Source organism: Rhodnius prolixus, unplaced genomic scaffold, assembly GCF_049639745.1.
Source record: "Rhodnius prolixus isolate KJV_2025 unplaced genomic scaffold, Rpr scaffold_1, whole genome shotgun sequence".
Lineage (NCBI taxonomy): Eukaryota > Metazoa > Arthropoda > Insecta > Hemiptera > Reduviidae > Rhodnius > Rhodnius prolixus.
In genome coordinates, this window is record NW_027411581.1 from 24,023,771 (window position 1) to 24,039,075 (window position 15,305).

The 15,305-nt window shown below is 36.1% G+C and overlaps 1 long non-coding RNA gene across 1 annotated transcript; it reads right to left on the reverse strand.

Annotated features, from left to right (window-relative positions):
* Positions 1 to 6,522: 6,522 nt before the first annotated feature.
* Positions 6,523 to 11,707, reverse strand: LOC141447631 (uncharacterized). Its single transcript, XR_012454484.1, has 3 exons — positions 11,554 to 11,707; positions 9,310 to 9,348; positions 6,523 to 7,693 (listed from the first exon to the last, which is right to left on the reverse strand). It is a non-coding gene; the product is annotated as an uncharacterized lncRNA (long non-coding RNA).
* Positions 11,708 to 15,305: the final 3,598 nt, after the last annotated feature.

A 15,305-nucleotide genomic window follows, 5' to 3' on the forward strand; every position in this document is an offset into this window, starting at 1 on the left:
TTATTATTAATATTATTAAAGGAGAGCAAAACCTTACGTTATTCAAAGACTTCCTTCGCGCCCATAAAGCTTCGCCAAAGAAAATCAATACCTCCAACACAAGATGAGTCGAGGACCAAAATCCTTTCCAAGGCCTGAGCCTCCGAAATTCACAGAAAGACGAACGGATCCAAAGTTCGTCCACCGTCTGTAATTTTACAATTCCGTCATTAATTTACAATCCATCTTAAGGTTGATGGGTGTTTCTTCCACGGCCTCTTCAAAAAAAAAAAAAAAAAAAAAAAGAAATGGGTATTGGGTATTTGCCCAATTTTGTAGAGATGTCTCCTTAAACCACAATGTCGCGCCAACCAGGTGCCTGAGCTAGATTCGGGAGAGAACCATTGCGTCACAGTGATAACTTGAAGGACCAAGAAGTAAGTTTTCGGACTGAACAGCCCCAAGAGCTCATCCACAATAATAACTGCTACGGGGCACCCACAGCTAGAAGCTTGTGTGATACGACACGCCAACAAATGGCGGGCTTCGATGAGAGGGAGTAAGGCTCCCTTATTTTGCCACCCTCCTCATTACCTAAAATTCCTTCAGGGACGGTACCCTACTAGAAGAACATCTTTGACAGCAGCCTAGCTCTACGAGTTTCCTAGAATATTTCAACACTAATTTGGAAGAACTTTGACCTCCCTCACAATATTTTCCAAGCTCTTTATCATAATACCTTTCTTCGACATTTCTTGCAGTCATCATCACCGGTCGACTTCCAAAAAAACTTCAACCAGCTCAATCTTGGTCTCCGTCGTGGCCTTCTCCCTTCGTCTCCTTCGTGGTTTTTTCTGTGGCCTCGCTATAAATTCATTCTGTGCTAATGGCCCAACCAATGTCTTTGTCCCATTTGTTGACGTATTATAACTACAGATTACATTTACGATGGACCACAGAATTTAGGCGAATATAAAACAGCATACTAATTAGTTATTTCCCTTATGTATATTATACATCGTTTATTTTGTTCAAGTAACTTTATTTTGTAGGATTGAACGCTTTTGTCTCATGTAACACTCATTAAAGATATTATTTATAATTGAGCAAATTAAGTAAAAAGGGCGTTTCCACAAATTTCAAATGGAGAGGTCATCACGTAGGTGTGGCAGAGAGGTTACTTGCCCGGGGCGCTAAATCGAGCGCCCTCTATCGCCTTCGCGTTGAGATAAATTAAACAACTATTTTTGGCGAAAAATAACTGGTTTGTTAATTTTCAGACTTTATAATAACCACAGCATTCTTTGTTTCACTCTACTTTGTTTAAATATCGGTTTTAATTAGAAAACCATTAAAATGTAACGTAGCCTGAAGCATTAGAAATAGTTAAAATTACCTATAACTACAACCCATTAAGTAAAGCACTAACATTCTGTTTTATAGGAAAATAAGTGCCTCAATTCACTTGCAGTAAATTAATGATTAAGGAAGCTTTCGCCTATAATAAATGGAATAAATAATAGTCTCAAGTGTAGGGGAAAAAAATCAATATTAAGTCAAGTTCGAGGGAGGTCTCCATCACATTTAGAAATAATTAGGAAGATAGATTTGATCACCCTCTGTTCATCTATCGGATTCCTCATTTAAAGAATGCATTGACGGTTAATCGGTCTCAAGCATTTATAGTGCGAGCAAACTAGTTCGGTATGCCTATAAATGAGACATTACTCTAACAATGCGGCTCACTTAATGAGTTGAATTAGATAAAGTTAATATCTGTTTTAATAAACTGGAGACCTTTGCTGATTGAACCCGCACAGTATACTTGTATTTTTAATGATGCTGGATTTTAATGATAGTGTACAATCATGACTAAATGGGTCTTTAACTAACTATTTACTGCCTTCTACTAATTGATAATATCAGTCATTAAAGTGGTCAACATATTCCATGAATCCTTTCATTGCGCTATCGAGGTACCTCTTCCTTAATCCTTGTTTCCCAAGAAACTCTAAATATTCTCCCCATCTTTCTATAAAAGCATCAAATCAAAGTTTATTAAAAAGGAGGAATATGTATTGAAGATGTAACATAGCACTGGTATGTTTAAGCATTATATCTCACATCGCCTTCCCAATTTTGGGAACTTAAGTTAGATTAAATTCTACGAGGACTGGCCAGAATGCCTACGTCACTATATTGGCCTATATTGGCACCCACTAATTAGGACACAATCCCTCCAGTCCTGTCTGTTTAAGTAGAAGTAGCGGCCAGTGAAAGACACCTGGGCATAGTATGGAATGCGTGGATTTCCTTTCCTGAAGAGTCGAAACTAGCCCTTCACACTAATACAGTGTGCTTTATCTTTTTCCTGATAAAACTAGCGTGGTTTTGCACTGTGCGACGCGTGTTGTGCGTGACATATAAATGCCTACTGTCAGTATATAAAAGAGCAACTGCAAATAAACTTTTCCTCTTCCTTCTGACCAAGGTCTTCCCCAAAAAACCCTGCGATTTCTTAAAAAGCCCCCTGTCTCAGAAAGCATTTAACGATGCCAAAAAACTATTCATGTCCTGTGAAGTATGCCCACAATACTTTCTGGGCCAAGTGATCCTCATTGCCACATTGCCCCAGTAATCCGAAAGCCCAAGTCCAAAGAGGCTAGTAAAACATTATTTTGGCTACCATTGCTCGCCAGGTTTTCTTAACTGTACTAAACCAGTTTTAAATGGACTTTATAGGTCTTAACAACTTGCAAGGCCGTCTGGCTGCCGGAGAAAATGACGATTTTGGAATTAATTATTCTTCGTCTTTTGATTTCGACAGTAGATAGATCACCTAATAGACTGAAGGCAGCCTACTATAGGGTTAAGTACCAGATTAGCTGCCACACCTTCCACCGTCTGGCAGGCGACAATGTACCACACTGAATTGGCTGTCAATGGCGGTCAATCAAAAAACCCACTTAAGACTCTACCAGTTGATATGCCCCAAAAAAAGTCTCAAAATGTGGTAAATTCTAGAATTACTTTTTTAAAATGTTGTTTCCTCAATGTTTTTTTAACATAGGCTTCAATGTTCTTATCAAAAATTGGTCCTTTTTTCCAGTATTTCGATAAATGTAAATAGAATAGTATTTTTAATTGATTTTTATCCCAATGGGATTTCGTTCCCTCTGGCTAAAAGTACTGTGTTTATTCCCACAGAGTTTATTTGCAAAATACACAAACATTTCATGGGTACCTACATTTTGATTGCTATTCTTTAAACATATTTAAACAATATATTTCTTTGTATATGAAGCTGCTAAAAGGGTTATCAGAATGCAAAATGTATTAAGGGGAATAAGCTTCGAGGTAAATCACCATAAAACTATGATTATTCTTATGCAAACTGGAAAATCAGGTGATGTCACTCAAAAATATAATTGATATTATCTCGATTGAATGAAAGAAATTCAATAATGTTGTGAAAGAATTAAATATTCGGGATGCTGTTTTTCTGGTAGGCTGTTGTATCTGCTTCTAATACTTCTGATAGTAGCCTAGTGAAGGATAAAACTTACATTCCATTTATAGACTGCCCTACTCGCAAGAATTAAGAATTCATTGTAAGAAGAGGCGATATTATTCGTTGGAACGTAAATACCATCGTGGGTTTATCATTTATTGCATCCATTTTATCCTAAAAATATGTAATTGAAAAATAGCAAGTTGTAAGAGTAGTTCTTTTTCATTTTACTTTTCTTTTAGAATGTATTTGTTTTCTTATTATTATTTTTAAGAACTTTGTAGTAAAAACAAATTGTATTAACCGTACTTAAGGTATTAAAAAAATGGAAACGAAAATAATAAATTTTTAAAAATGAAAAATACATTTCTTAGGACATCTAATAGAAATACCTTCAGAATACTATCGTTTTGGGAATCGGTAATTGCCACAGATAAGTTCCACTATATTCAATGGTTTCTTTGAGATCCAGTTTGTTTTTTATGGAAAATACAGATACTGAAATACGAAACAAAACTGAAATACGGTCAATTTCGGGGAATTGCAGTAGATCTAATACAGTGTATTTAGCGAATGTCCATCATACACTCTTTGATGCAAATTCGCTACACGATTTTTTTCACATTTAGAAGAACTCGAAACCTGAATTTGCAAGTATAAAAAATTATAATTCATCGAAAATGTTGCATAACATTTGAAGAAGATTGGGCACATCGTAATTGGCAAAGCATCGGTATCCGACACATTAGGGACTGACGCGACCATAATGTCAAGCGTTAACTACGGATGACTACAGATGGTCTCCTAGTTGTGAGGATATCACCACTTTTAGAGAGAGCGCCAGAGGTGCTTCGGTTTTGACCCAAACGATTGAAATCAACCAAGAAGGCAGGGTACATCGTGAGAAGAGGCGTAGAATATTACGAGGTGTGGCTATTAAATAACGAGACTGATGCTGCTACAGAAGAACTGTGCATGTGCTAAATCCTAACGACCGACAGCTGTGCAGCGTAAAGCCCTTCTCTTTCGATTGCAGCGTCTCACGTGTTTGTAGAGAAATCTGTCTGACCGGAACCATCGTTTGTCTAAGAGGTGTTAGTTTCATTTTGCCGAAAACATGATACTACACATGTAGTACAGTAACTAATTGTCGTGAAATTTCACATGGAAACCGTTACTGAAACTTATCTTTTATTAAAAGAAGTTTATGGCGATGAATGTTAATCACGTGCGCGAGTTTTTAAGTGGTTCAAGCATTTCCAAGATGGCCGATAAGACGTCGGAGATGATGACCGCCCGGATGAAAATATCGATTATAATTTAATTAATCAACATTTCTACCGTGAGGTGCTTGCTTAACTTCGTGAAAGAGTAAGGAAAAGCGGCCCGATTTGTGAAAGAACAAGTCATGGGTTCCCCTTCAAGACAAGGCGCCGCTCACACTGCGTTGTCTTTCAAGACGTTTCTAGCCAAGTACAACATCCCAGTTTTAGGCCATCCGCCTTATTCGCCTGTCCTGACCCCATATGACTTTTGTCTGTTACCTAAAGTCAAATCTGCATTAAAAGGGACAAGATTTCAGTCCTTTGAAGCTGTGAAAGAAAAAGTGGTAGAAAAAGACTTCCAGCACTGTTTCGATCAATGGTAAATTCGCATGGAGCGTTGTAGGGATAGGGGAGGGGTGTACATTGAAGGTGATAATAACTAAATATGTTTAAATTTAAAATAAAATGTTTTACAGCAATAGTCTCGTTATTTAATAGCCACACCTCGTACAAGGGAAAGCGCCAAGAAAAGTTCGGTATGAGGGGATTTTTTCGCAATGATCTAAAGTTTGAACCTGCGACGCAGACGTACCACACAGTGAGGAACGGTTAAATGAATTAAAAACAAAAATAAAATTAAAGTGGTGATTATAACATACAATAATGATTTTGTTTAGTTTTATCTGTAGTGGTACTCATGTTTTATTTAAAGAAAATAAAGGATGAGTTTCGCAAATAGTGGCAATGTTAGTAGAATAAGATGGGATTTGAAATGGCATGTATATATCGATTTAGAACAGGGAGCACACTTGTTAATGTTCACACAGGCATTATACAAGCCTAGGCAGCTTCTACAACTTTATATGTGCCTGTACTGCAAGCACGCTCCAACAATAGTCCCTTTACTCAGGCTCACCGAGGAACGCCCCTAACCGATCACACCATTCGCTAGATATTACAGTTTCACCGTAACAGATTTACAGTGCTCTACTAACTTCTCTTATCTTCTAGATAGCTTCTCTCATTATTTAATCTAACAAAATATATTCAGTCTAACTCTACCAGTAAACACGTTCGTCTTACTGACAATACTTAGTCTTATACAGCTTGGCCCATCCGCGGCAATTTGTTCTTTACTAATGTCTTACCCACGTCTGATGGCTAGCGCTTTCACTTCGTGTGAGAACTTCGAACGACTCCCGCGAGGGAAGCAAACGCTGTGCAAATCAGCTTTGTTTGAAAAACTGGGTTATTATCAGTAACGGAGATAGCAGTTTACTGCGTTTAATGCACTTCCACCTAATAAGCTTTGGCCCTCAAGGTGCGGTACACCAAGAGGAGTTAACAATATGTTTTAGCTTTAGGACTTCCTATACCTCCCTGTCCCAGCCGGGCTTAGCGACAAAGAATTGTGACCGAAAGCAGGAGTAGTATTTAGAGTAGAGTTTTCAAACCTGCGATACTTGCTACCTAATGTTGGGCCGATTTAGGAGTTCGATGAGAGACCGGTATTGGACGAGGATATACACGCCGGCCATCTGGAGAGGGCCTGGAAGCTTTTTCAAGGGACTGATTCCCTTCCAATTGCGGCACTTTGAGTTTTCGAGGTAAAGGTAGTTGATAGTGGCCAGCTGCTTCATTCAAGTTCATCCCACTATGCTCTGCTGGGCAAGCCAAAAGGCACATCACCAAACGGGTTGTGGGTTTCGGCAAAGACTGTATAGAGTGCTCCTTATAATAATACCTTATTCCTTCTTATATTTTATTTATTTATTTATTGCCTGAACATATAAAAATACAAAAGGCACGTCAAAATATTTCGAGTCTTCGTAATACAAAATTTTTAAATGACTGTGTTATAATTTACGAACTGAACCGGCACTGAATTTTAACCTGACAATAATACTATTTACTTCAGTTCGAAATCTGCAGGTCTCTAGTTTACCTCAGTTAATTCTTTTACACTATAAAAACAGTTGGTTATTACAATTTTTTTTTAAATTATCTCAATTTTTTTAATTTTCCAACTGTCTTACTTTCACTGATATTTTATTAAAAATTCTTTTGGAAGTAAGATTCGCATAGATAACATCTGCTAGAAAACATCTGCAAAGAGTTCTGCTGAAGACGGAGTTCATACGACTCTCCAGTGGTACTCTCCTCCGAGAGTAAACTAAAATATTAGATTCATTGAAAAATCCAGTAAGCGATATGCGCCCTTTAGCACTAGGAGTCCAGAATATACCTACTGTGGACTAGTAGACAGAATATAATATGGTTTTTTTACTGTTCATATCACCTGTACTTTTTTGAAAATTTGAGATATTTTCCAGTAGAACTGTAATGGAATGATATACAATCCTCTTTTCTGTACTGGGTTGACTTAACTGGAGCTCTGCATAGATTGTGTCCGGAGAAGGAGAAATGACCTCGTTTAGTGGCCATGAATGTGGGAATCATACAATGGACTTGAAACATCTTTCTTTGTCTCCCGCATCCAATTACAGAACTCCTTAGTTACATAAAAATGGTTCGCAATTTTCTATTTAATTCTGTTAAATTAAACATCCTTGCCGATTATTATTATGGCTACCATAAAAATGTTTGTAAATTGCTCCCAACAATGCAGTTCTTTTCAATTCCTTATACAATGAGGAATAACCAGAATAAAATGGAAAAAAAAAAGAAAAGAAAAAATGTAGACCCTCTTGGATGTATTGAAGTAAGCCACAAATCTAAGGATGGGGTAAACAGTATAGGCTGGAAGTCTTGGCAGTGGTGTAGCGGAAGTGGTTAGAGCTGTTCCTATTTCTCTTCAGAGATGTCTGCACTCCGCGCGCTCACCCTTACCTTACAAAGAAGTAGATCATCTCCTCTTCACAATACGTACGGACAGACCAACTTGAATAACGTCCAACAGTATGGCTGGCCAGCCATGCTGAAAAGAAATATCTTGTTAATAACCCTTCAGTGAAATACACACACACACTAGCTCACATACTCGTAAATAAAACCTTATGAATAGAAGATCTCGATAGAATCTTCAGAGAGTGATCTTCTATAACCTCTTTCAACTTTTTACCTCATATTTATTCATAATGATTGCATATTTTGTATATTTACTCTTGACCAATGCAGACCCATTGAAAGTAGTAATTAAGAATAAAGATTGCATTCTATTTGCTCCTCATAACTTTTAAGACATACAGTTCACCTATTTCAAGTGGTATACATTCAAATAGGAGTTTCCAAAATTACCCACTAGCTTCTGATTGTTCATGAAGTGTCCTCTGATAAAAAAAAAAGTACGCGAACAATATATCGCATGTTTTTCTAACTTTCCTTCATAAGCTTATTGTTGATTCATTTTCTTCCCAATTAAACTTTTTACAAACAAATTGTTGCACTGAATATAACATTTCATTCAATTGTATGTTAAAACGACAATCCTAGAAAGCAAGCTATCGTCACATTTCATTAAACGTTCTAAAATAAATTTCTGAAGAAAATTACAGGCATTTTTTTTGAAAAATTAGTTTTGAGCACTCGTTAAAACCATCGTTAAATTCTCGTCTAGATTTTTAAGAAATCTCTTCTTTTACCTCAGACCATCTCTTACACAATACCAATCTGTAAACCCGCCTTTCATAACTCTTCCCTCTTAACTTCCTCGAGGATTTCTCAATCTCTCGTCTTGGAAAGCAAAAATTGTTTATAACTAGAAGATGTGAACTTGACTTTTTTTCTTGACTATTTCATGTTGTAAAAAGTTTTGGATAGCTTGCCTCAAGCCAATGATCTATATTCTATGAGAAAACCTACATCTTCGCGAACAAAAAGGTTATGGCATGCGTATTGTCTAAGACAAATTGAAACGTTAAAACAAATAGAACGCAAAATGGAGGCTGACTTTAATGAACTTCTTTATTGGAAACATCTGTAATAGTCGCGGAGAGTGAATCCTAACTCTAAAAAAGATAAATATTAATTATTAATCAAACCTAGCGATCTCTCGCGACACTCATGAAACTAATTGATTTCGCTTATTGCTTAGGTTTTGTTTGTTTGTTTGTTTTTTGCTTCAATCTACTTCATTGTTATATCTGCCCCACAGGTGGGGTACCTTTGAACACAATATAAAATAGAAAGAAATGATATTACTTTACTCTGAATCTACCTTCTATCAGTTATCTCTCTCACTACTACATTACTTTCTCATTTAAACCACTGAAATCTAGTTCAAAAATCAAGCATTACTCAGTTCGGGATGTTGTACCCCAAGTTGTGATGGATTTAGGAAGTTTGAACAAAATATTCTGTTTGTTGCGCTTCTTAATGCAGGTTCGGACCACTTTCCCTTTTTCTGCGATTAAACAAAAAAAAGTCACAATCTTGCAGGTCGGTAGGGCACATTTTAACTGTGATGTTGAAATGTGCCCCCTCTCCTTCCGTATAAGAAAATATAATATCCAGCAGTTTTTGCAAGCAGACTTTTGTAAATAATAGATTTAAAAATACGCATTCCAAATGTTAATATGGACTAACAATACTTACACCTTGTCCACTACAATCTTCCACAGTACGCTTCCAAATCTGCAACAAAATTTTACTTTCACCTTACAATATAACTTTCCTCAATTCTGACTTTACAAACAATGAAAACGAAGGGAAACTCTGTCAAAAATACAACAGGTCTACCACAAAATATGGAGAAAATTAACAATCATAAATGTTTTAAATATTTGGCGAGAAATTAAAACTGTTAAAGTTAAATAAAATTTTCTTAAGTTCACATATGACAAAACGTAAAATTGCCTGTACTCTCTTTCACAAGATTAAATGTGTAATTTAAGTCAAACAATTAAAAATTAATTATAGTCTTTTTAGCGCATGGTTGCAGAAAAAAATAAAATTGTAAACTGAAATTGTAAGGTCTCAGAATTCCAACAAGAGATGAAAGTCGAAATTCAGGAGGTTCTGACAACGATAAAGAAAACAAAAGAATAGCCGTTGAAGAGTATGGAAATGTGCAATCTATCGGTAGAAAGTGTGTAAACGTGTAAAATAAATGTTGTACATAAAATACTTTTACGCTGGAAGCTGTAGATGGAAAGGGCAAGCGCCACTCATCCCCTAACAACATGTAGAGGTAATAAATTTTAGCCCTCAACCGATTTTCATAAATCTCTGTGGAGTGAGGAACGTTTTAGCTGTGGAAGCCTAGGATGGCGGACGTGGAACAAGCGCTGGCGAAGGTGAATATGGTACGGAGAGGCCTGGTTAAACATTCAAGGACCGTCTTAGACACCACTGCGCGCCATTGCAGCCAAGGTAATGTATATTGATCTAGCTCTGTTATAGATTTATCTGACAGATCTTTTCATCGGAAAAAACAAACAAGTCAGCCTTGTTACTGTTCAAGGAGCCTGTAGAAGTCAATAGCTGATTGCCTAAATATAAACAAAATGTATTTATCGATAATCACACGACATTTCCAATAGTAACAAAGGCAAGATGTTGAATAAAGTGTGGTAAAGAAATAGGACAACCTAAATAACCTCACGCAGGTAATTATAGGTTTTCCTACCTTCATGTAGACTTTTTACATTTCTTCAGAATTAACATGTGCACCAACTTAAAGCGAACCAATTGAATGCAAACAATAAAATTTTCTAAATATTTATGCCCAATGAACTCATCCAGTTTTTATCACCTGCAAAGCTACTGTGGAGTTGTTGCGATCTCGTTGCAGGCAGTACACTATATCCGGTTTCCAAAGAAATCCTATTTGCTAACTTCATGTATAAAATTCATTTTGAAATCAAATAAAAGATATTGGGTTCATCCATTTATGGATTTTTGGTTTGCAATGGCAGATGATACAAGCTAGGCTTTACCAAACAGTACCCACCTTCATTTGGGTACAGAGCTACAGCTGGCCATTGACTGCACCGAATTTAAAGAGGTACCGCTCCACATAATCAAACCATCAAAATCTGAGACCTCTTTTATCTTTTATCTGCGCGGTTTGGCACGGCTTTTTTGCTGGAATCTAATTCAGAACAAGGATCTGACCAGTCCAGACGTTGTTTTCAAAATCTGCAGTTGTATTTTACATTTCTTACACCGACTAACAGGAAGTATTGCAATCGTTTCAAATTATCGACAACCGCGTGAACCGCTTACGTTCCGACAACTTCCATTTTACAATTCATTGCAAATCCTAAAACATTACCTAAGCAAAAAACATGCAAATCCCTTAAATGCCTACTAGGATTATTTAATTTCATTTCAGCATTTGTACAAAAAATAATAATAATAATCATAATCATAAAAAATAAATAAGTTCATATAGAAGGATTAGTACCAACTATTTCCGACATGTTAGGGGTCCAGAAATAATTTATTTTCATTCATAATCTATAAAAATAAATTGTAAAAAATGAATTTGAAATTAGTGATTTAGGGATTTTATTTCATACAAATAAAAAACAAGTTGGACACTGCTTAGATAACCAGCTGATATGCCTGGCCAGTTACCGGTGGCCATCTTTAACTCGTTAGTGGTGTTTATTTGTTAACGTGATTTTTTAAAGGAATATTAATGCATGTCAAAGTGAAGTTCTATTTTATAAACTGGGTTTAAGTTATTCTTAGTGTGAGATATTGAATTTTAGTGCGAAATGTGTTGTGAATTATTTTAAAAAGTGTCAAGTGCTATTGGACTGGTGATCTATTGAGTTGCTGATGAACTTGGATATTTTATAAACAAGGTAAGACATCTTATCAAGTACTTACATATTTCAAATTTCAATTTTATTTATATCATTCTAGCATGAAAATTGCATGTTACCATTTATATTATTAATTTCATATTACATTAACAGTACGACTTGACTGTGTTCAGTGTTGGTTAATTCAATTTTAAATACTACAAAAAGTATTTCAATTGATTCATAAACTTATTATTCAAATTGTCTTTTATGGAATTGATTTCTAAATCTTTTTAATTTATTCTTCATTCTTTTTTTTTCCAAAATTGTTTACTAGTATGAATTTCTAATCCTTTTTAATGCATTCTTTAATCTTCCCATTCTAATCGACCAGTATACGACGTATTTTAGCTCGTTAATGCCTCCCAGAGATTAAAAATAAAAAATCCCTGACCTAACGAATGTAGTTCTCCTTCTACTAAATCATTACTGTTGTAGAAATCTTGTTAAAAATAATGTGTAGCATAATATTCGTAAATTGACACTCGCACGGAGTTTGTTTATAAAAATATCAGTGTATAAAATTTCAAATTAGAATGTAATAATCGTTAGTCCTCTCATTCCTAAATAAAATAAAACTTGTGGGCTAACCTTCCAAATTAAAGTTTGTTATAATTAATAACGTTTTATTACTGGTGCTTTTTTATTATTATTACGAACTCCTGAATTACCCTAAAGTTTCCTGTGAATATCAAAGCTTTTGTATTTCTTAGTTGACCACATTTCATTGCGTAGAATGATTACTCTGAATTAACCAGGATCCTGTGCAATAATAATGTATCCCTTGACGATGGTAAAATTATCCCAATAGAAACTTTTTTATAGCCTCTACTCTGTGACTATTACGTTGAGCAGGGCAGAACGCTATTTTTTTTTTCCATGAAGAAAAAAATACGTTAAAACTTACTTTGTAACCTTTTTACCAATTAAGAAAGAAAAAAAAAACAGAAATTGAGGCGGTGCAGTTTAGATCCAACTAGCCAGCTGCGTAGTTAACAATGCACCGATCCGCAACCCTTGGACTAACGGTAGAATTTAAGCTATAATTATCATTTTTACAAGGGATGCAACTAATTGGCCAGATCTGCTGTAAGAGGTACATATACCAGCTCAGACAGATGTTTCGCCATTATGGTACTTACAGAGTACGTTGTGAATTAGTTACAACTTACCACAGGTTATTGTCTTTATCCTTAACTATTGTATATTATTAAATATTGAAGGGGTAATAATTATTTTTTTAAAATTCTAACTTCGCATTTACTTATACTTCTCCCTATTATAATAATGGTTGGCTCTCAACCTAATGCAATCACTTAATTGCATTTAATTTCATTTAACAGACGCCCCTAATGTAGACAATGCATTTTTTTTTGTATTTTATTTCTAGTTAGAGCAAAACGTAGAAACAGTTGTCGACTAATCTGCTAATGCATTAGTTCTCCCCTTGTTAGCTCGATGAGTATATTTTCATCTTGGAACAGTGCTTCGAGTATTAGTCTGAATTTCTTGGGTTCCATAATCTTTTATTGATGCATTTTTCCTTTTTTTAAACTTATGTTAAAAGAAATTAGAGCAATTCTGTATTACATTTTAATCGGAAATGCACGTTCTGAGGTTCTCTGAGTACGAAACGAATGTTTATAGCGAATGGTGCGCATGTGTGTTGTGTGATGTCATCAGAATTTCTAATTAAAAAACTTGGTATTCAGCTTGTCTACTATAGTTCCTTCATAAGCTAAGGTTTTGGTCGAAACTACAACTTTGTTGGAGCAAATTTTCATTTTTTTAAAATTTTATCTCAAAAAAAGGACCAATGATTTTCTTTAAACTTAGGGGTGCTGGAAATCAAAATTTAAGCACACTTATAAAGTGTTCTTCAGAATAGAGCACAGTTTGCACTGTGTACAAAATATCGATTAAAATTAAAAGAATTGGTAGAATTTCGAATTTTAAAAAGTCGATTAACCGGGAAAGCAATATTGCAGAAAAATATCTGTTTTTTAAAATTATTTTTCGATATATTAGTTTTTGAAAGTGGTAAGATAAAGAGTTGGATTCTTACCCCTACACCATGCAGCCAATCGGCGACTCTTGTTGCCTAACAGAAGTGATCACTGCCTTCGTAACGTCCGAGGTTGTTCCACCTTATATAGCGCTGGTGTCATTTCGTCATTTCAACTTTTTAGTTCTCGAACTTACAAGGGGTTGGAGAATGTTCCCAGAACAGCCGCTGGAACTTCGAAACTCGGTGCTAAGGATCAACCAAGTCCCGCATGAGACCCAGCCAAAATTTTAGATATCACCTACCTCGAAATAAAACTAAGGCAAATAAAATACTCCCTGCTACTCCCTACTAAAATGGTCTTTGTGTATAAGTGTGCGTTTTTTTAAATTAAAACAAAAAGTGAAAAATCGCAAGAAAATGAAACTTGATTCTTCGATTTGGCAGCACCAGAAAACCCAAAAAATAGCGATAAAAATTCTCCAACAGAAATTATTGAATGTGAAGGCGCATTGATTTTTTTTAATTTATTTATCCTTTAAATGAAATTTACACCTGTACCTACAGGGTACAGTGAGTAAATGCGATAGGTGTACATGAATAGCGTGGCAGACGTGAATGACGGTCATCCAGTGATGGCCGCCATTAGTCACCCAGTTGGTCACGGGGCCAACAGCGTCTCAGCCGTCTTCGAGGATTGGAGGGTAGCTTAGTTGAAAGACAAGTTTGCAGATAAAGGGTTGGGATGAAGTGAGAGTTTTTGATGAAAATTTTTATATCGAATTTTGGCAATTTCGGAGATGAGTGGAATTTGGAGATCTGTATGTATTGTGTGGTTGCTAACATAGAATGGAGCGTCTACTATGCGGCGGAGTATTTTGGATTGGAGTGTTTGCAGTCTATTGATGTTGGATTTTTTAGCTGTTCCGTAAAGTTCGAGTCCGTAAGTCCATATTGGTGTGAGAAGAGATGTATAGAGTCGTCGTTTGTTCTGTAGTGAGAGTTTTGAGCGTTTGTCAAGTAGTCTGGCTAGAAGTTTGTATCGTTTGTTTAGTTCGGTACGTTTAAGTCTCATGTAGGGGTACCAGGTAAGTTTCTTGTCTAGGTACATTCCAAGGTATCGCACATGGTCGGCTGGTGGGATAGGTGTACGAGGGTCGTTTGAAAAGTCCGTGCAAAGTCAGAGAGATAGCACCACTGGCGCGTATCGAGGTTATGTTTAGTTAGTAGCATCTCTTGGAAGAACACACACCAAGTTTCAGCCTGATCGGTCTATTTCTTTGTGTTTGGCATTCGTTTGAATCGAGGAAGTCGAGTGATTTTCAAAAAATGGACGAAAAAGAATTTCGTGTGTTGATTAAACACTACTTTATGAAAGGCAAAACGCCTCAGGAGACTAAAGAGAAGCTTGATAAACATTATGGTGACTCTGCACCTTCGATTAGAACAGTTTATAAGTGGTTTCAAAATTTTCGGAGTGGCCATATGGGCACAAGTGACGCTGAATGTTCTGGACGCCCTGTTGAGGTTACTACTCCAGAAATCATTGATATGGTGATGGATGACGGAAGAGTGAAGGTGCGTGAGATTGCTAATGCTGTGGGCATCTCGAATGAACGGGTACATAATATTTTGCATCAACATTTGGACATGACAAAGCTATCCGCAAGATGGGTGCCGCGATTGCTCACGCTTGACCAAAAACGAAATCGTGTGAAGTGTTGCAAGGACGGTTTGCAGCTGTTCCAGAAGAATCCGCAGGACTTTAAGCG